Below are 20,641 nucleotides of genomic sequence, written 5' to 3'. Positions count from 1 at the left end.
AAAGACATTTGCTCTGGGGAGAGAAATTGATCCTAGAACTCCATTCATTCCCTCTGGCCTCTGAGATGGATATCAATATAGGCTTAATTACTTGCCGAGGGGCAAGCAGGGCTCCTGTTCCCCGCTTTGTAACTGAGGCTCTCTCCCTCCAGAGGCCTCAGTATCAGCAGTGTCGGATGGATGCCACCTCTTAGTGGTCAGGTGCTTGTCACAGCATGGAATTGCCGGGGGATATGGGGTTTACATAGAATCCTAGAGATTTTCCCACACAGTGCTTCCCATGCGGCCAAGGTTGGAAGCCGCTCAACTGGAGAAATGAAAGCTATTCTCTGGCTATGTTTGCAGAGACTTTGGGATCACTGTCTGTCACTGTGCTCAACTCTGTGACATTTGCAGGTGCGAACAAAGAGCTATACCTCACCAATTATGCCCTGGGAGATGGGGAGCCCTTGCTGCTGGCTCTGTTAGGAAACAGTCATCATAAGTTAAGCCCATACAATGTGGGATGTCCTTCTGTACACTGCCAGGTTGTGTTGCTTTTATTGTTAATGAATAAAGCTGCTTTGACCTATGGCAGGGCAGAATATAGTGAGGTGGATACAGGGAGAAAGAAGGCGGAGTCTGGAGGAGACACCAGTAGCCGCAGAGGAAGCAAGACATGTAGAAAATGAGTAACACCACTGCCAAGTGGCAATACATGGATTAATAGAAATGGGTTAATTTAAATGTAAGAGCTAGCTAGTAATAAACCTGAGCCACAGGCCAAACAATTAATATTAAGCCTCTGAGTGATTATTTTGTAAGTGGCTGCAGGACTGGTGGGTGGGACAGAAAAATCTCCGGCTACACCCATGGGCAGGTATGTGTACACACACTCCTGTCTTCTGTGTCGAAAGCCCCTTACTCACACTGTTTACCTGGCTGAGCATGTGAGGGATGCAGTTGCAGAAGCAGTTGCCTGATGACCTCATCTTCTAATCTTCTCCACAGGTTTTCATGCCTACAGTCTGGTTCCCATTCAGTAAAACAGAGCCACTTCTGTGGCCTCCACACTTAGTGATACACAACATTGGAGACTAGAGTCTGAAATCCTGGCACTCCCATAAAATCCAGGCGTGGTGGCCCATGTCTGAGACCCCAGTGTTAGGAATGGGGATAGAAAAATCCCCGAGGCTTGCTGAATTGGTGAACTCCAGTTTCAGTGAGAGATACTGTCTCAAACACTGAGGTGAAGGTTGAAATTGACAGAGGGAGGGAGATACCCCGCATCAGCCATTGGCCTCCCCTCATGTTCCAGAAGTGCACACTGGCACGTATACACCCATGAACACGTTCACATGCACACACAATGAATGAATAATAAATAAATAAACTGTGCACACAATAGGGGTCCAGCAGACTTGGAGAGGCATGTGGAGTCCCCAGCACGATGCTAATGTCTGCTCTAGGTGCCTCCCTCAGGGTGAAGGTAACCAAGGCCACTGTCCTCAGCAACAGCAGGGGTTCTGCATGAGCTCTGCCTCTCCATACCTCCCCCAACTCCTTTTTGAAAAGTTCATTCACTATTCCCTTCCTTGTGATTTTTCCCTTTCATTTTCACATCTCAAGGTGAGGAAATGTCCCTCCTCACCCCCAACCCCAACCCCATGGCCTTGACACTAGATCATGGGCTGGGCTGTGTTCTTGGGGTCAGGAGTCTTGGGGCAGAAAATCTGGATAGAGTTTGTCTCAGTCTTTTTCTCTTGCTCCAAGAGAATATTCAAGACTGGGTAACTTACAGAAAATAGAGATTTCATTCTTCCCCAGCCTGAGGCTGGGAAGTCTTGAGGTTGAGAGCCTGTGTCTGGTGAGAGCAGGAGCTCTGCCCGAGAGGAGGGCAAGCGGGACTATCCCAGCAATGCTGTCCTGTGATGACTGCATTCATCCGCTCATGGGGACAGAGCCCTCATGACCAGTCATCTCCAAGATCTCAACACTTGTGCGGGGGATTGAGTTTCCCACCCATTTTTAAACCTCAGCATTGGGCCTGGGACCAACTCTCTGGATGCCCCCCATCCTCTGAGACCCCCTCGGCACCCTGCTCTGGACACCCCTTCTCTCCATTCTTGGCTCACTTTCCAGGCTTCTGACATAATCTCATCAGGACATTCAGCTTCTACAAACACCTGGAAAGTTCCGTCAACTGCTCAAATCCAGGCAGGTTTGGAGGTGGCTACTGGCGGAAGCTCTATGGGTTGGGTAAAAGAGGAACCAAACCCTGGCTAATATTGGAGCAACAGACCTCCACTCCAGGCTTTCTCCAGGTAACCATGGTTTTCCCCACCCACCAGAGACAGCCAGCTTCTGCCTGGACTGTCCAGTCTCCTCATTTGCATGGACTACAGCAGTAGGGATGCTTAAAACACTGGACAATCTAAGGCTATCCTTATCTTTCAGCTCTCCCAGCCCACTTAGAAGGCTTGGGCTGAACAAGCTGAACCTACTCAATCTGCCTGCAGCATCTGTCTGTGGCTAGAGTCAGCTTCGGGAGCCAGTCCATACTAGGGTGTTTACTGACCCTCCCCTGTGGGGCAGGCTGCTCCTCAGGGAGATCAGGGCTCACTCCACTGTCTAGACATATTCTTCTGTAGAACTGAGGTAGGAGAATGGGGTGACAATGGAGGTTCCCGAGTCATTAAGAAAAGCATAAAAGAAACCAGGGGCAAAGGAAGACTAGAAAGCACTCCGGCTGTGGGCTACAGGGAGCAGAACAAAACATGCACAAAACTAACGACAACCACCCAAGGCTCCTGATGCACTACTGTGTAGGGCCTCTACAGAATCAGGGCTCTCGTAGCCAGGGTCCTGGAGCTGTGACACCCCCAGATCTCCCACCTACATCCATTCTGAGAGTGCCTTTTCTCTTTCTTGATAAATGTCTCTATTTCTGTCACTATTCCTGGCCCAATTGCTTTTTGTCCTGGAACACAAAATGCAGGAAATCTCAGCCAGAGCCCCTGGACTCTGATCTGTGCCTGTGACTACTGCAAGATGCGCAGGGCATGGGATGCCCAGAGACTGCTCCATTCAGCATGTGGACCGGCAGCTCCCAAGCCACCCGAGAGCTTCTCACCTGTGACTACTGCACCAGAGTCTGTGTTTTGATAGTGTCTTACTTAGCATGGCTTCAAAGCACACGCACCACACTGCTGTGAATCAAATGTTTTTAAACCATTAAAGAAAATCATGAAAAAATTTGCTTATCCAATCAGCAAAGCCTAAAAACAAGAAGCCACTGTAGCAATGTGTGTGTTGTAGGTCCTTTAGCAATGGACACTGCAGGTGAGAGTGCAAACGGCTGTGTTCCTAAAGGGACACTTATGTAAGAAGTCTTAGGCTGTTTAAATGTGCAATTTCCTCTCAATGGTTTGATGTTGTAGGAACCTTAGGATGTGAGAAGCTTTGGGGAAAGGGTTTCTATGGCAATCTGTTGGCGCTTTCTAATCTTCTCCCTTTTACTTAGAGAAGCTCAGGCTCACAGTGGGAGGGGACGAAGCCCTTGGCTAAACCTGTTTTCTGGATTCTTGGCAGTTGGGACTGGGCAAAGGGATGCCCACAGAGGGAAATGGGAAGACTGCACAGGAAAACACTTTAGGGGAGACTCGGCACAGCATCTCTTTGACCCCAGTGTTGGCACCGCATCCTCCCACGCATTTCCTCAAATTAGAGAAGGAAAATCTTCATTTGTTGAAGTCTCTGTCTTTTAGGAACTTGATACTTGTAGCCGAACACTGCTCCTGACCCATATACAACTCAAATGTCAGAACAGGGCTTGGTTATCAATAAATGATCACTTATAGACAGGATGAAACGCTATACAGCATTAAAAAATCATGTGGTTTCAAATTGTGTCTAATAGAGGACAGCTCCCCTTCATGTGCCCCTGGCACGCGGCACGGTGACAGCAGAGCTGTCCTGGGGTATCTAGAGGATGAGGGCGCCTCATCTCTCCCACTCTGTAAATGTTTCTGCAGGGATTGCCTCAACACCTTCACGGGTTCAAGAATTTGGTGCAGCTATAGTAATGGTTTGAAAAAGCCTCTTATAATTGTCTCTTGGCATGCAAACCAAAACAACCAACCCAAAACCACCCACACTCATATGATTTTGTTAAAGCAAAGGGCGCAGTCATCAAACTGTAGCAGAGTAGATGGCACTTTTCTGTTAAAATGCTGCATCTAAGTATAATGTTTTCAGGTGTTATGGAATGCTGTCCTTGGAGAATGTCAGCCATTTCCATCCCATCCAGAGCCGCCGCGGCTCCCTTCAAGTGACGGTCAACAGACCCTGCAGCTGATGCTCCATCGTGGATGCTCTGTGGCCGCCACACTCCTCTTTCCTTACAGCCCAGGTTTTCCACTCCATGGGCTCAGTTCCCCAGCCTCTGTCCACACTTACTCCCATCTAAATACACACATTTAACAGTAGAAGCTAGGATCCACATATGAGAGAGAACATTAGGTTAATATCTAGACTATGTAAAAAGTCGCAAAATTTAAACAACAAAATTGCCAGTTAATAAACAGGCCAACGAACTGACAGGCAGTTTGTAAAAGAAGAGATACAAACAGCCAGCAACTATTTTTAAAATTGGTCAACATTTCTAACGTACGTCTAAACTTCTACCCCTTCTTTGTCCTGCCAACTTCCTCCCTTGGGAATGGATTCCTTCTCAACAAATCCCCTCGGTGAACTTGCTGTTATCCATGTGTTTCTGTCTAAGTCCTTGTACTGGGACACAGGGACCTATGGCCCCTCCAGAGGTGCACGCCGGACACATTTAGTTGTCAATATTAAAGTGTGAAGCCAGCACTTTAAAAGTTGGTAGTGATTCCCCAATGGCCGGATTGCCATTCTTAAAATTCTCCTGTTGTGCTTCAAATGTATTTGAACATTTCTACAATGTGTATCTATTACTATGTGGGAAGGATGAACACCCTTGAAGTTAGTTCTGGTCCTGACCTTTGAATACACTCACTCACTCGGCACATTTCACTCTGAGCTCTCACCATCCAGCGGGAAGCATTTTGTCTATGTCTGTGATGGGTGGAGACAGGAGAGAGGAGGGGGCAGTAATGTACCACACATATAAACATCTCAGGTAGAGGGCTGGAGAGATGGCTCAGCAGTTAAGAGAGAGCACTTGCTGCTCCTGCAGAGGACCAGTGTTCAGTTCCAGGTACTCATGTCAGATGGCTCAACCACTGCTCCTAACTCCAGCTCCAAGGGACCTCCTGGCCTCAGTGGGTGTCTGCACCCATTCGGCAAGCACACTCACACACAAATACATCTCTAAAGTATGCGGGGAGATGTGACAGGTTCTATGCAAAGACCACGCCACCTTCTATAAGGAACGTGAGCATTGTGTATTTTGGTATCCTAGGATACAGGAACCAGTCTGCAGTGGGCAGACTGCACACTTGTTTGGAAGACTCCAGAGCCTGAAGTCTGGCTGTACCTCCCTGCCAAACTATTCCTTTTTTTCTGGGATGTTGGTGACCAGCTTTCCCAGGAGTGCCTGCTCACTGGACTCTAAATTGTGGTGGCAACTAACTTTGGGAACACAGCTGACCATGTGGGGTGTGTGTGCTGTACCACAGACCCTCCAACTGGGACGCCCCTCAGTGTTGTGGGATAATCTTTTTGTAAACTGTGAAGACATGTCTTTGCCAAGGCGCCTTCTGATTGCTTTAATAAAGAATGTCCAACAGCTAGGCAGGAAAGAATAGGTGGGACCTCTGGGGAGAGAGAGGAACTAGAAATGAATCCAGGTGTGTGGGAGATGCCAGAGCCAGCGAGACACAGAACAAGTCAGACATGGGGGAGAGGTGAAAGCCATGTGGCAAGACGTAGATTGATAGGAATGGGTTAATTTGAGTTGTAAGAGCTAGTTGGGAAGAAGCCTGAGCTAAAGGTCAAACTTTCATAATTAATAACAACTTTCTGTGTGGTTATTTGTGGGCTGGCGGTCCAAAGAAAGTCTAATGAGAAAGCATACTACTCACTTCTCATCCTAGCATACCATGTAAAGGCAAATCAGGGTAGCTCCAGCAAAGCTGGCGGGGTGATCGGATGGTTGGATGGTGGAGGACACTACAAAGGACGAGGGTGGTTTCATATGGGAATCAGAAAACCTCTGAGTCCTGTTAAATTCTTCATGCTCTTTGAGGTTAAGGGCTGTCAGTCTCAGGCTGATCTGCAGAAGGCTCGCTCTCCTGAGAGGATTCTCACCTCAGGCACGGGGGGAGCCAGCAGATGGGGGACACCTGCACCCAGGAGTCCTATTTCAGAGCAGAACTCATTAGTGGCTTCTAAGGATGCTACTCCCTTGGCACCACAGATGCAACCTTGAGGACTTCCTTACAAGGGACAGAACTCCAGAGTCCCCTTTTCCACGGTCAGCATAGAAGAATGCTCTGGTTGCCTTGTGCGAGATCATAAATGTCTGCATCACCCCACTTTTGAGCCACTCATATCTTGGGATGGTGACCTGGGGGATAGCTCCTGTTTGCTCTGTATTCAGGCCATTCGTTCCCATCACTGTCCTCTGAACCAGCATTTCCCTGTCCCTGCCTGCCACACAGAGCTCTGCATGGCATTCCATCACATCTAAGCAGCTCCACTGTGCTTTAAAGACTCTCGGTGGCTTTTCTCTTCACCACCCCAAAACCCCACAGCAGAGCACAGCCCCTCCACTTCTCGTGATTCCTTGTCTCCTCTTCTGTGGCAGCTGGCTGAGCATAGGTTCCACCACTGGCACACGCATATACATACACACATGCACACACACATGCACACACACACATGCACACACACATGCACACACACACACACACACACACACACACACTGGCATACTCAATAGGTTTTCAACAATCCCCATTGGGTAGGTAAGAAAATGGACCCCTGAAAAAGCCTTGGCTTGAGACTACCCCCCTCCCTGCTTCCTCACCTCCCATGTGGAAGATGGCAGAGCAGGACACACACTAGTCCTGGCAGCTTGTGTCTTCCCAGTCCTGTGTCTTCCCAGTCAGTCAACGTCCCCTGCTCAGTGGGCACTGTCTGAATTAGAGCTGAAAGCTTTGGAAAAAGCACTTTCCCCATGCTAGAAAATACTATGGAGGCAATTAGAACCAGGCTTTTAGCTCGTTCTAGCTTCTCTATATAGGTGATTCTATTTAATCTTCAGGCAGGTGTCTGTGTTACTAACCTCCTTCAAAACTGGTTTAAGTGCTGGGGAGATGGATCACCTGTTAAAGTCCTTGAAAGCTCGAGGACCCAGTATCGGGTCCCTAGAAACCGTTACTAATTCTGGGTGTTCATGGTGGTCTAATGGAATTCCAGCCCAGGCAGGCGGAGGCAGGGGCTCCCCAGGGTAAGCGGGATAGCAAGAGTCCTGAGTTTGGTTGAGAGACCCTGCGTCCTTGTACAAGGTGGAAGAGTAATAGAGCAAATGAGGACGGTCCTGATGGCCGCCTCCAACCTTCACATGTACACACACTAACATGCTTGCTCATATGTGCTCCCCCCCAAACCCTCACACACTTAAACAACCGGAAAAAGTTTAAGCATAAATACAAATTTCGTTTTATTAAGAGGAAATCCACCCGACGTAAAATCAAGCATTTCACAGAGTCCCGAGCAGTAACTGAGAATGCGGGGACCCCATCCATCAGCGCGCTGTCTCATGTTTGCTGTAGGTGGTGGCACACACTCCATACCCCAGCCTCGGCAACCTCCGCGGTGCTGGCCTCTATGCTATCACTCCCTGAGTGGCCTCTGTCTGCATATGCGTTTACATCTGGCGTGTTTTCCAGGGTCAGCATGGTGTGACATGTCGGTATGCCCTTGCTTTCCATGTATGGGAGCCCACTTTGTTTTTCCAGCCACCAGTCGTGGGCGCTTGGGCCGTGAACTCCGTCGGTGTGCCCTAGATAGTACTGCCAAGTTCAGGCACCAAGGGATGAGACTGGGTCAGAGAATAGTTCTCCATTTAACTTTCTGAGCAACCTATTAGCCTCGTTTTTAAAGCAAAGGGGGCTCAAAGAAACCATGATTTGTTCAAGGTCACATGACAAATGATTGACTCATGCTTACCTAGCTGTCACGGAGTTCATTCCTTCACCCAACAAACATTTCCAGTTAGCCAGAGGTAGCCACTGGGGTGGATTAAACAACTCCGGGAGAAACAAAACCAGGCTGCTGTAAAGCTGTAGCAGGCCAGGCTCCCACACAAATTCCTTTAAAAACGTCTTGTGTGAGAGCGCTGATTGGACAAGGCGGTGTCTCCTGTCTTGCACGTATTTATCAGTCGGTGTAGGGATCTTTCTTGTTTGACAAAAGCAAAAAGACCACTTCCTGCTCCCACCGCTCTTCACTGCTTTTCTCTGGACTAGGAATGGGTTCCCACTTGGGTCAGCCGTACTGACCTGATCCCCGAGTCTGTGCGAGCTATCGATGGCAACGCGCTTAATGGGTTAAATAGGGCCGGGAAGCGGGGCTAGGGGCCTGGGGTCGGGCCAGAGGAGTGGGGGACGGGGTTTGAGCAAAGGGGGTCCCCACCCCACCCCCGTCTGGCTGCAGAGAGCCGTGGCTGGGGACCAGCTACCCCGCTCCATCCTCCCCTCCGGACCCCGCCCACCGGGTCAGTCAGAGCCTCTGCAGCGCCCACTGTGCGCGGCTGGCTGAGCTCACCTCCGCACCCACGCGGCGACGCCACCGCGCTCCGCCAATGGGACGCGGCTCTGCGGGTCTGCCCACCGGTGGAAAATTCCAAGCGCTCGCCGCAGCCCCTGGAGGAGCTGAGCGCGGCGATCGCCCGGCCCCCGCCCAGCCTGGCCTGATTGTTGTTGATTTACGACCCAAACTGCGCTGCTCTTCCACGTCTGCGACAGCAGCTTTGTGCGCAAAAATCCACTAGAAATCGGTGGTGTGTGTCACTATGGGGTGGGTGGGAGGGTTGGCGGTGGCTTTCTTTGCGTATGTTACAAACTCCGATCCTCTCCTTGTCCACTTAAGCTATAAATCCTGTTTGAGATTATCCCCCAGCCCCCTCACACCCAAATCCTGGGTGGGACTTGGCACCTCAGTGTGTGTGGTGGGGATAAAAGACCGGGCATCTTCTTTGATCCGCACATCCTGGGACAACCGTGGGGATTAGAAAGAAGGATCCAATTAGCAAAGATAACAATGAGGAGTCCCATACAAGACACTGACCCAGGGAGACAGTGTTGTGATTCAGACAGGCGCGGAAAATTCCAGAGCCACTGAGAAGGGACATGCTGGTTTGTCCTGAGCAGAGCGAGGATGGGGTGGGGGGTGGGAGGCAGTCGAGACTGGGGGTCTGCCGTGGGAGGAAGGGGAGGTGCGGGACCCCGAAGGCATTCGTGAATTATGTCACCCATTCCGGTTATCTTAAGGGAGCAGGACCTGTTTCTTCTGCCCTTCAAACCTGACGACAACCCGGAAAGCAGGAACCCTCGTTCCAGGTGCTGCTGCCAAAAAGGGAAGAGCAGGGGTTTCTTTCTGGAAGGGGCTAGAAGGGCAGAGGACAATGACAGACAGCCATCTAGGAGGTGGGAGAGAAAAACAAGGAGAGAAAGACACAGGTGTTGTTTCTCGGAGCAAAGTCTCAGGAAGAACAGATGCACAGAGGAGAAAGATATAAATCCACAGGCAACCCCAAAGCCCCGGGGTGGGGACCCAGGCTCAGAATGTCATTTCGAGCCTAGGACAAAGGCAGGGGCTCCAGCAGGCTCAGGGCACCCGAGGCCTCAGCCCTCCAAACCTGCTGTGCGTCTTTCTCAGTCCCCTCTCCTCTCCATGACAACAGAGAAACTAGAACCCCAGTTTTTCCCGAAAGGCAGCCATAAAACCTAGAAAAATGAACCCAATCGTCCTCCCATCTGCTCTGGTAAAAGCTAGTCAAAATTCCCCCACCTCCAGAGTCTGAGAGTGGATCCTAAAATCTCATTCTGGAGGGGTTCACGTGATCCCTGGACTGGCAGGAAGGGTCAGGACAGGCCCGCTGTGTTGCGGGTTCCCCCTCAGTAGGGTTTGTCTCCATGCACAGTGGCGTTTCTACATGGATGTCTGCTCCTGACTGAGAAGACCAAAGGGAGATAGATGAAAATGGAGCTGGCAGCCGGCGTTGCTAAGCCTCGTCCATAGCAGAGCTTTTGAGCTGGGCGGCAAGTGTACCTGCTCTCCATCCCATGTGAGCTTCGGGACATGGCTTACCCCTTCTGCCCACGGTGACCTGTACCCAGTCCCTCCTTACACGCTTTAGCTTTTGCCAGTTTCATTCATTATTCCTAACAACTATGTAATTATCAGCTCTTTCAGGTTCAAAGTTACGAATGCAGCAGAGGTCACTCTGTAATGGTGTCAGGGGCATTTTCACAGCTGCCAGAATCTGTGTTTCCCAGGATGTGAGCGTTAATCTCCAGAAGACATGCAAACGTCTGCTTTGCTCTTAAGTAGGTTAGTTTTCACCTAGGGTGGCTGACCAGACTAAGCCGGAAAATACAGTTTTTCCTGGGCTGGCTCTTTGTTCAAGCTGTGGTTTGAGTGAGAAATGCCCACCCCCACCCCCCGCCCCCACTTGTAGGGGTGATCCCAGCTGATGGAGGGGTTTGAGAAGGTTGTGGAGCCTTTTGGATGTGGAGCCTTGCTGGAGGGTGGGAGTGAGCAGGGGTGGCTTTGAGATTTTATAACTTGGTCCCACTTCCTGTTCTCTTTGCTTCCTGAGTAGGAGGTGGTAGGATCAGATAGCTTCCTGCTCGGCCTGCCTGCTGCCATGTTTTCCTTGCCACGGTGGAGGCTACTCCTCCCCTCAACTATAAGCCAAAATAAACCCTTTCTCCCTTAAGTTGCTTTTCTCATGTCCCGTAAAAGTCTGATGAAATAAATCTCTTACATTTGTTCTGGTCAATCTTCCTTTTGTTGTCCTTGTTGTAAATGAAGTCCAACCCAGGGAGCAAGAGCCTCAGCCCCTCTGGTTTTGACAGTGACCCAGTGACGGTGCTGGGGAATCTCACCTCTCTGAGTCTTGGTTTCCACCTCTATGGGGTCAGAACTGTTATAACTCCTGCCTCATTTACCAACCAAAGTCATCTGCGAAATTAGAATCAAACGTGGAGAAATATGTGGGGGGTGAATTTTAGTCAACACAAACAATGCATAATGGATGCCATTTCAGTTGAATTAACTTAAAGCCACAGCCACAACAAAGTTAACCAATCAGCGCTTGTTTTTACTCATCTAACATGCATTTGTTAAGCTCCTGTAAGACTCCCTGAAGCTCAGGCCTCCAGGATGTCAGCCCAGGACCACGGCCACCCCAGTCACCAGGAGGATTCGAAAGCTTGATGCAAACAGCATGAGGCTTTATTGTTGTTTAACGAGCTAACCCCATGTTAGCTCAGGCCTTCCATCCATCCGCCATGGATGGCTAGAAAAGACAGCTCGAAGGGTCTGCATAGAGATCTTGTAGGGCAGCGTAAGGGGAGTGTCTAGGGGTATGCACAGGCTCAGGATTGGTGTGCCTCCAGGCTTGAAGGGCTTGCCCTGTGTTGATTGGTCAACTGGTTGTTATGGCCCATAGGCCCTCCCAGGGTGGTTGCTATGCTCTGTGAGTCATTGCTGTGCACTTGTCTGAAAAGCACACCCAGAGCTGTAAAGCATAGCGCCACCAGCTAACTTCTGATTGGTTCCTTGCTATGAGACAGGCATCTGACCTTAGTGACTAAGATAAGGTCAGACAAGCATGTGTTTGGCTGTTATGGCTGCCGAAATGGGGAGCTGGTCCCTTCACTTCCATGTGTCACGCACTGGGTAGATGGGTGATAACTCACAGTAGGAAAACTGTGGTATGTTTAAGGCAGGGAAAGTAAGGCAGGGGGAAAAAAGAAAAGGGGGAACAACATGGGGGAACAGTTTTTGTTGTTGTTGTTGTCATTTTGTTTGTTTGTTTTTTTAAGACAGGTTTTTCTCTGTGTAGCTTTGTAGATCAGGGTGGCCTTGAACTCACAGAGATCTACCTGCTACTGCCTCCTGGGTGCTGAGATTAAAGGTGTGCGCCACCACCGCCCAGGTTTTAATAGTGTAGTGAGGAAGGTCTTATGGGTAAGGTGTTCTGAGACCCAGTGTTCTAGTTTCATTCTATTATTGTGATAAAACATCCTGACCAAAAGCAACGTAGAGGAGGAAGGAGTTTTTGGCTGACACTTCCAGGAAAAGTGGAGGCAGAAGCTTAAAATATCACACACATAGCCCAGAGTAAAGAGAGGACAAATAGATGGATCCTTGCTTCATCTAGGTTTCCTGTGCTCTTATAGGGTTCAGGATTCCCATTGTAGGGAATGGTGCCACCTTTTGTGGGCTGGCTTTTCCTACATCACTCAACAATCAAAACAGTCCCTCAGAGACATACCCATAGGCCAATCAGATTTAGGGAATTTCTCACCGGAGGCTCTCAGATGGTTCTAGGTTATGGCAAGTTGAAAACTAACCACTGTATCCAACAAGGAGGTAAGGTGGTGCATCCCTTGGATTTTAATAGGAGGAACATTACACCTGTGGAATGTGTGCTCATGAGTGGGTCTGAGGTGGGGTTGTGGTCCTTCTTGTTGGAGGAGCAAAGTGAGTGCCGTCCCTGGGGAGGAGTAAGTGTAATGGTCCTGGATGAACATATACTAAAAAGATAGCAGGACCTTTGCTTTGGTGGTCAGACTATTGAGACAATGGGCCCCAAAGATGGAACTTCTCCTTGGAATCTCAAGGTGGGAGAAGGGAAAATTTGAGTCCTTGGTGCCAGCCAGCCAAAGGAGGAGCTTGTGTCTGGAAGACATTCCTGACAGTTGTGACAGCTGTCACCACTTGGCAAAAGATTCTGGGAATGATGGGTTGGGAAGGGGAGGACCACACTTTGGCCAGGACTTCTTTGTCATGGGTACCTCTCTACCTCCACTTTAAAGATTTATTTACTTTCGAGTGTGTTTTTTGTCTGCTTGCATGGATGCGCAGCACATGCGTGCCCGGTGTCCTCTGAGGCCAGAAGAAGGCATTGGATCGTCTGGAATTGAATGGGATCCTCTGCAAAAGCAGCAGACGCTCCTAACCACTGAGCCATCCCGCCAGTCCCTTGACCTCTATTTAAACTTAGACTTGGTGTCAACACAAAGGATGTGGCTTTAGGGTGGCTGCTGGGCTTCTTTGTATGTTCCTCTTCCCATCTGGCCACACTGAATCTCCCTCCTTTCCCTTTTATTTTGTTGTTATAATAGGTTTCGTTCCTATTAATTGTGTTCTTAATTGGCCTATTGAAGTTGGGTGCATGGCTGAGCCTAGCTCGTCAGGGCTGCCAGTGCTTTAGTTCTGAAACACTTGTTAAGGTTTCCAGGGTTTTCTGGAGCAGGGATTCTCAGCCTGTGTGGGTCGAGACCCCTTTGGGAGTCAAACGACCCTTTTGGTGGTTGCCTATCAGATATTTACATTAAGATCCACACTAGTAGGGAAATTGCAGTTATGAATAAAATCAATTTTACAGTTTGGGGTCACCGCAACACAAATAACTGTATTAAAGGGTCTCAGCGTTAGGAAGGTTGAGAACCACCTGCTGGAGGCTCTGAGAACATGAGCTGTGAAGCACTGACTGGCTTCAAGGAGGCCAAAAGCAATTAGGGACCACGGATTATTCTATCACTTGCCTGTCTTTGTGGAGGAGCCTTGAAAGCAGAGTGAATCCTGGAGCTTGTGAACCTCTCCAGGTTGTGCTGGGATTATAGACGGTCAATGGTTATTTGTGGACAGGAGTGGCTCAAGCAGAGGGAGCAGACAGCATATTCTGACTAAATAAGTCCTTCTCTGCTGAAACCCAGAGAGACCCGGAGTGGCCAGTGGCCAGCGTTGCCTGCTCATAGCATGAGCTGCTGTGCATGGCTCTCTAGCCACAGGGTCATTAAAAGGCCTACTTAGGATATAAACAAGCCTGCTGGTTGCATTATGGAATGCCTTCCCTGGAGGAAGTTAAAACAAAACAAAAACAAAAACAGACTCCAGTATTCAGACTTCACGTCTATCCTAGGCCAGTTAAGAACCTGGGGCCAGGGCCTGAAGACAGCCACCACCTACTTCAAAAGCCATCTTTCTTTGTGAAGATCTCTAGCTCTCCTTGCTCAGATGATCCTAAACTCTTTTAACTCTGCCAGGCAGGGAGGGTACTCAGGGATAGGGAACTAGAAGTCAATTAGAAATTCCCATAAAGCTTGGCTCCTGAGGCTGGCCAGTCCTGGGCTTCTTCTTAGCCCTTCTAGGGTGTATGCAATGGGAGCGGTTCCCCACAGGCTGCCTCCGAGCACTTGCCTTTTCATCTTAGGGATCAAGGGTTCCCTCCTGTCCCCGGATTTCAGGTTCTAAAATCATCTTTGACTTCAGCAGACAGGCCTGAGCAAGTCCTGTGGCCTGCAGGGATTCAATGTGCCCACCGGAGGCCACGTGAAACCAAGACACAGAGAGAGAAGCCAGGCTGCTCCCGGGATGAGGGAGGAAGTGTGAGCAGACACAGCTCTGTATTTGCTTCCCAGAGCTGAAGGTGGAAAGGGCTTTTCTTTCCCAGCTTCCCTGGAGAGGTTGATGTTTTGAGGGATATTTTATAACATGCATTTTTAAACATACAAACAACGTATCTATATTCTTCTCATATTCCCAAACTTCCTTGCTTGGTGGGTAGTATACAACACAGTGCTCCATTTTTGTTGTTTCCGGTTGACTGTGATGTGGGACATCTTTCCACACGGCCGGTGAAGGATTTTACTCTTTAGTTTCCTTTCATTTACTGTCCAGCACACATGCTCACACCAGTTCCCCGCAGATGGACAGGTACACTGTTTCCAGTCCTCTATATTTAAATAGTGCTGCAGTGGACCACTCTGCTGCTCCTCTCAATGTCGGGATGTTATTTTTACACAGGGTAACTGCTGAATCAAAGGGCAAATGCATTTCCAGAGGGATGGAGTCACACTCTAGGCTCTGCAGGAGATGCCCAATCAGGTCCTTGGTAACAACGTATGAGAGAGTACCTCAATTCCACACAAGACAAAAGGGGTGCTTTTCAAATATGTGGATTTTTACCATTTCTGATATTTTTGTAAAAAATCATATATGTATAGTTTATACACTTCTAATGATTGGCATTGAGCATGTTTTCCTATGTTTAAGAACCATGTGTATGTAGACCAAATTGCAACTGTCACAAATACGCAGAGTTCCTAGATAAGTCCCATGCAGGCTCCCTGGTGCCAGTTCAGTCTCTGTGAGCCCCTATGAGCCCAGGTTAGTTGATTCTGTGAGTTTTCTTGTGGTGTCCTTGGCTCTTCTGGCTCCTACCATCCTTCCTCCCCATCTTCTGCAGGATTCCCTGAGCTCCGCCTAATGTTTGGCTGAGGGTCTGCATCTGTCTCCATCAGTTTCTGGATGACGACTCTCTGATGACAGTTGGGCCAGGCACCAATCTGGTCACAGGAGATGCCAGTTCAGGCTGCGTATTCGCTATTGCTAGGAGTCTTAGCTGGGGACGTTCTTGTAGATTGCTGGGAGATTCCCTTGCACCAGGTTTTCACCTGACATTGCAATGCCGCCCTTTCCAGGGGTCTCTTTCAGTACCCACCTCCCACAACCCATGATCCCATCTCCTCCTGCCCTCAGTCCACTCAAGAAGTCTCTTCTATTTCCCCTCCCAGGGAGATCCAGGTGTCCCTCACGCACCCTACTTGTTACCTAGTCTCCCTGTGCTTGTGGATTACAGCATAGTTACCCTTTATTTTACAGGCAATATCTATTTATGAATGAGTACATGCCGTGTTTGTCTTTCTCGTTCTGGTCAGGGTTACATCGCTCAAGATGATTTTTTGTTTGTTTCATCCATTTGCCTTCAAATTGCCTGGTGTCCTTGTTTTTAACAGCCGAGTAATACTCCATTGAGGAAATGTAACACGTTTTCTTTATCCATTCCTTGGTTGAGGGACATCTAGGTTGTTTCCAGGTTTGGCTATTACAAATAAAGCTGTTGTGAGCATAGTTGAGCAAGTGTCCTTGTGGTATGAGTGTGCATCCTTTGAGTACATGCCCCAGAATGGTATAGCTGGGTCTTGTGTCTTATAGTAGATGGATTCCCAGTTTTCTGAGAAACTGCCATACTGATTTCCAAAGTGACTGCACAAGTTGGCACTCCCACCAGCAATGGAGGAGTGTTCCCCTTACTCCGCATCCTCTCCGGCACGAGCTGCGACTTGTGTTTTTGATTTTGGCCATTCTGACAGGTGTAAGATGGAATCTCAGAGTCGGTTTGCATTTTCCTGATGGCTAAGGATGTTGAACATCTCCTTAAGTGTTTCTTGGCCATTGAGTTTCTTCTATTGAGAATTCTCTGTTTAGATTTTTACCCCATTTTTTAATTGGATTATTTGGGTTTTTATGTCTAGTTTCTTGAGTTCTTTATATGTTTTGGAGATCAGCCCTCTGTCAGATGTGGGGCTGGTGAAGACCTTTTCCCATTCTGTAGGCTGCCATTTTGTCCTATTGATGGTGTCCTGTGCCTTACAGAAACTTCAATTTCATGAGATTCCATTTATTGATTGTCTATCTTAGTGCCTGTGCTATTGTTGCTCTGTTTAGGAAGTTGGTTCCTGTGCCGAGGAGTTCAAGATTATTTCCCACTTTCTCTTCTATCAGGTTCAGAGTATCTGGATTTATGTTGAGGTCTTCAATCCACTTAGACTGGAGTTTTGTGCAGGGTGAGAGATATGGGTCTATCTGCAGTCTTCTACATGCCAACATCTAGTAAGACCAGCACCATTTGTTGAAGATGATTTCTTTTTCCATTGTATATTTTTGGCTTCTTTGTCAGAAAATCAGGTGTTCATAGGTGTGCAGATTTATGTAGATTAGATTCCATTGATCTGTCTGTCTGTTTTGCTTCTTTTTTAAAATTTAATTTTATTTTGTTATTACTTTTTTGGTGATTTTTGGGAAGTGGGAACAGAGTGTGAGTGGGGGAGGGTCTAGAGGAGAGGAGGGAGGGAAACTGAGGACAAGATGTAAAATAAGTAAATAAATAAAACTATCTTTTTAAATCATCAAAAATAATAAAAAAATTCTTATAAAAAAAGAACCATGTGTAGGTATGCAGCCTGCCCATATTTGTGCCTATTTTTCTATGGGCTTGCTCACCTTTTGTCTTATTTTTATAATCTGCAGGGGCTCTTTATATACTGAGGAAATTAAACTTGCAGTATGACTCATATACAGTTCTATTGTGTACCCACTGGATTAACTTTTCTTGTTTTGGTTCACGTTTGAACAGATGTGGTCCATCATGGTGTAGAAGACACAGTGACAGGAGTGTGACATGGTTAGTCACCCTGCATTCACAGACAGGAAGCAGATAGAGATGAGCGTGCCCCCCCCCAGTGTGACTGTGTGTGTGTGGTGTGTGTGTGTGTGTGTGTGTGTGTATGTGTGTGTGTGTGTGTGTGTGTCCAGCTTGTGTGTCCAATCCCTGTGATGTTAGATGGGTCTTACCTCTGATGTTACAACTCCCAGAGGTGTGTCTCCAAGGGATTCTAAACCTTGGAGTTGACTGTATATCCTCCTACAGAGACACCCGCTCACCTGTGTTCCCTGCTGCTCTGTCCACCAACTAATGAAAATGTACTACATTTATAAAACGGAATATTCTTCAGCTCTTAAGGATAATTGGCATTTGAAACCTGCAGATGAGTAGATGGAGCTGGAAGTCATGGGGGGGGGCGCGACTCAGACATGGAAGACAAATGTCTGCCCTCTCTCATGTGTTGCTGTTCTCTCTGAGTCTTTGGACGCTTGTATTTAAGTTGCAGTGCTCATGGAGGTGGGGAAATACTCGGGAGCCATGGGGAGTGCCTTTCAAGGGAGGAAGGATGGAGCAAGGCGGTGTGGGGAAAATGATGTAGGAAAGGAGGGCAGATGGGAGGCTGGGGCGGGGGGAAGTGTGGGTAAGGGTAACTAACGCTGAGCATCCTAAAGAAAGCCACGTGGAAGCCGTCACTGCAGAATGTGTCTACATGGAGGCAGTGCCCTTCAAGACACCATAGGCTACCAAATAAAAAGGCCGGTGACAGAAATGGCCAGTGACATCCCATAAGCCACAAAATACTTCAGGCTATTGCTATTGCTCTTGTTTACTCTCCAGAACTCGATGGTAAGACTATTGCTGAAACCACCACATATGTGAATCAAGGAACATGGAGAAATCGCATTGTTACTGACCTGGAAGCCTCATCCCTACTGTCTAGCTTTCATGGTGTTGGAAGGTGCTATGCAAACCACTGAAGGAGAAAGTAAGCATTAGTTCTATGCAGCTATAAACCCTGGGAGCTGCAATAATGACCACCCTGTCCAGATATGCCCACTGGTGCAATAGTGGCGGGAATGTTATTGGAGTTACCAACCACTTATTTTCATCAGGTGTAGGATCTGTTCTACAATATTAAACCCATAACTGGCTGAGAGCCTGTGACTAGACAGGTCCCAGCCCTAAGTGGAGAGCCTTCCAATGGATTTAATATTCAACTGGTTCCTAACGATTTACTGTTGTACCCATAGAATACTCCATCCCTCAACGTCCCTCAGAGAATATTCCTTTAGCCATATGTATCACTAGTAATAAAAATCAAGAGACGGATGTTAGGTTCAAGCTGAAGATCAGAAAAGCAAAGCAGTCAACCACTAGAGAGTTCTTACCTCTACCAAGTCTTGGACCAAAAGGGGTGATCCAGACCTCAGTGTGACTATAGACTGACTGACTCCTGTTTCCTCCAGTCTTACATTCTTCTCTAATGCTGGTATTAAAGGCATGCACCACCACTGCCCGGCCTGTACGGCTAACTAGTGTGGCTGCTGGGATTAAAACGTGTGCCACTACTGTCTGGCCTCTATGGCTAGCTACTGTGGCTAGCTTTGCACTCTGATCTTTAGGCAAGCTTTATTTGCTAGATCATAAACAAACTATCATCACAGCTGTAGATGGTAATTAAGGCAGAAACACACAAGTGGTCACCATGCAGAGAATAAGACACTGCAGAGAAACCAGGAAATTAGTTGCACACACGAATGCTCGGTGCTAATGACAGCGTGAACAAAAGCCACATGAGCTTAAACCTGACAGAGTACAGCAGGCATTGGGGAGATGGCCATGAAGTCCCGCCCCCCTTGCCTGCTGAAGAGCTAGGGTTAGGTTATTAGAGTCACGTGACTGCTAATGGGAAAGGGAGAGCCATATTTCTTACGGAATGTGGCTCCTTCGTGCTCCGGTTGAGGACCCTATCGGCCCCCACACTGCAGCTCTGAGAGGAAGCAAAGGCATGAAGCTGTTGCAAACAGGGGTGGGGGATGGGGAGAACTGGAGATAGAAAAGTAGACTCGATCAAAACACATTGCATGCACGGACAAACTTCTTAATAAAACCCTGCGTGTTTGGCAAGACATGTTATTAAAGAGAAAATGAAATTTCCTATTATATAAATGATCAATTCAATAAAAGACTGGAGAAACTGAAACTTGCTTGCATGCAATAACTTAATTTCAAAATACAAATCAACAGAATTAAAGGAAGACAGATGAAACCGTCCATCTTGGTCAATCAGATGATTTTATGTTTCATTTTCATTTATTAAATTTTAAATTGCACTTTTTTGTGCAATTGTCCTAGATTTCATTGTGCATCCTTGGTTTATTAACCTAGTTTAAGTAGTCGCTCTTTTACTTAATGAAGGGACAGTTTCCATTGGCGCGTTCTCTCACACTTGGGGACGTTGTTGTCATAGTATATTCTGTTTATGCATTCGGCACATAGAATATAATTTCTACTCCAGACAGAAATAATTTTGTTTTTTCTCCCATCTTTTGTCTTTCCACCCTTTTTATTCCTTCCTGAAGTTCTGTGCTTCCATATGGAGATGGTTTTCTTTAGCGTAAAAAGGAAAGATGCCCTGAAGTCCATCACTCAGCACCCTTTCCTGGATGAGTTACCTTAATTTTATTGTACCCACAAAGCAATCTGGAAGGCTGCATGCGCCTACAGCCCCAGCACTGTGTGTGTGTGTGTGGGGGGATGGAGACAGGAGAATCAGGGGGTTTGCTGACCACCAGGATAGCTCCAGGTTCAGTGAAAGACCCTGGCTCAAGGGAATAAGATGGAGACTGATAGAGCAGGGAACTCCTTGTCTTCTTCTGACCTCCTCATGCACACACACCTGGACACACAGTATACCTAAACCATACACACACAATATAACACTCTCATGCACACACACCTGGACACACATGTATACAGAAAACCACACACACCCCATAACACGCTCATGCACACGCACCTGGACACACGTGTATACATAAACCACACACACAATGTAACACTCTCATGCACACATACCTGGACACACATGTATACATAAACCACACACACAATGTAACATTCTCATGCATACATACCTGGACACACATGTATACATAAACCACACACACCCCATAACACTCTCATGCACACACACCTGGACACACATGT

Source organism: Cricetulus griseus, chromosome 4 (assembly GCF_003668045.3).
Source record: "Cricetulus griseus strain 17A/GY chromosome 4, alternate assembly CriGri-PICRH-1.0, whole genome shotgun sequence".
NCBI classification, from domain to species: domain Eukaryota; kingdom Metazoa; phylum Chordata; class Mammalia; order Rodentia; family Cricetidae; genus Cricetulus; species Cricetulus griseus.
Note: the sequence above shows the minus strand (reverse complement) of the source record.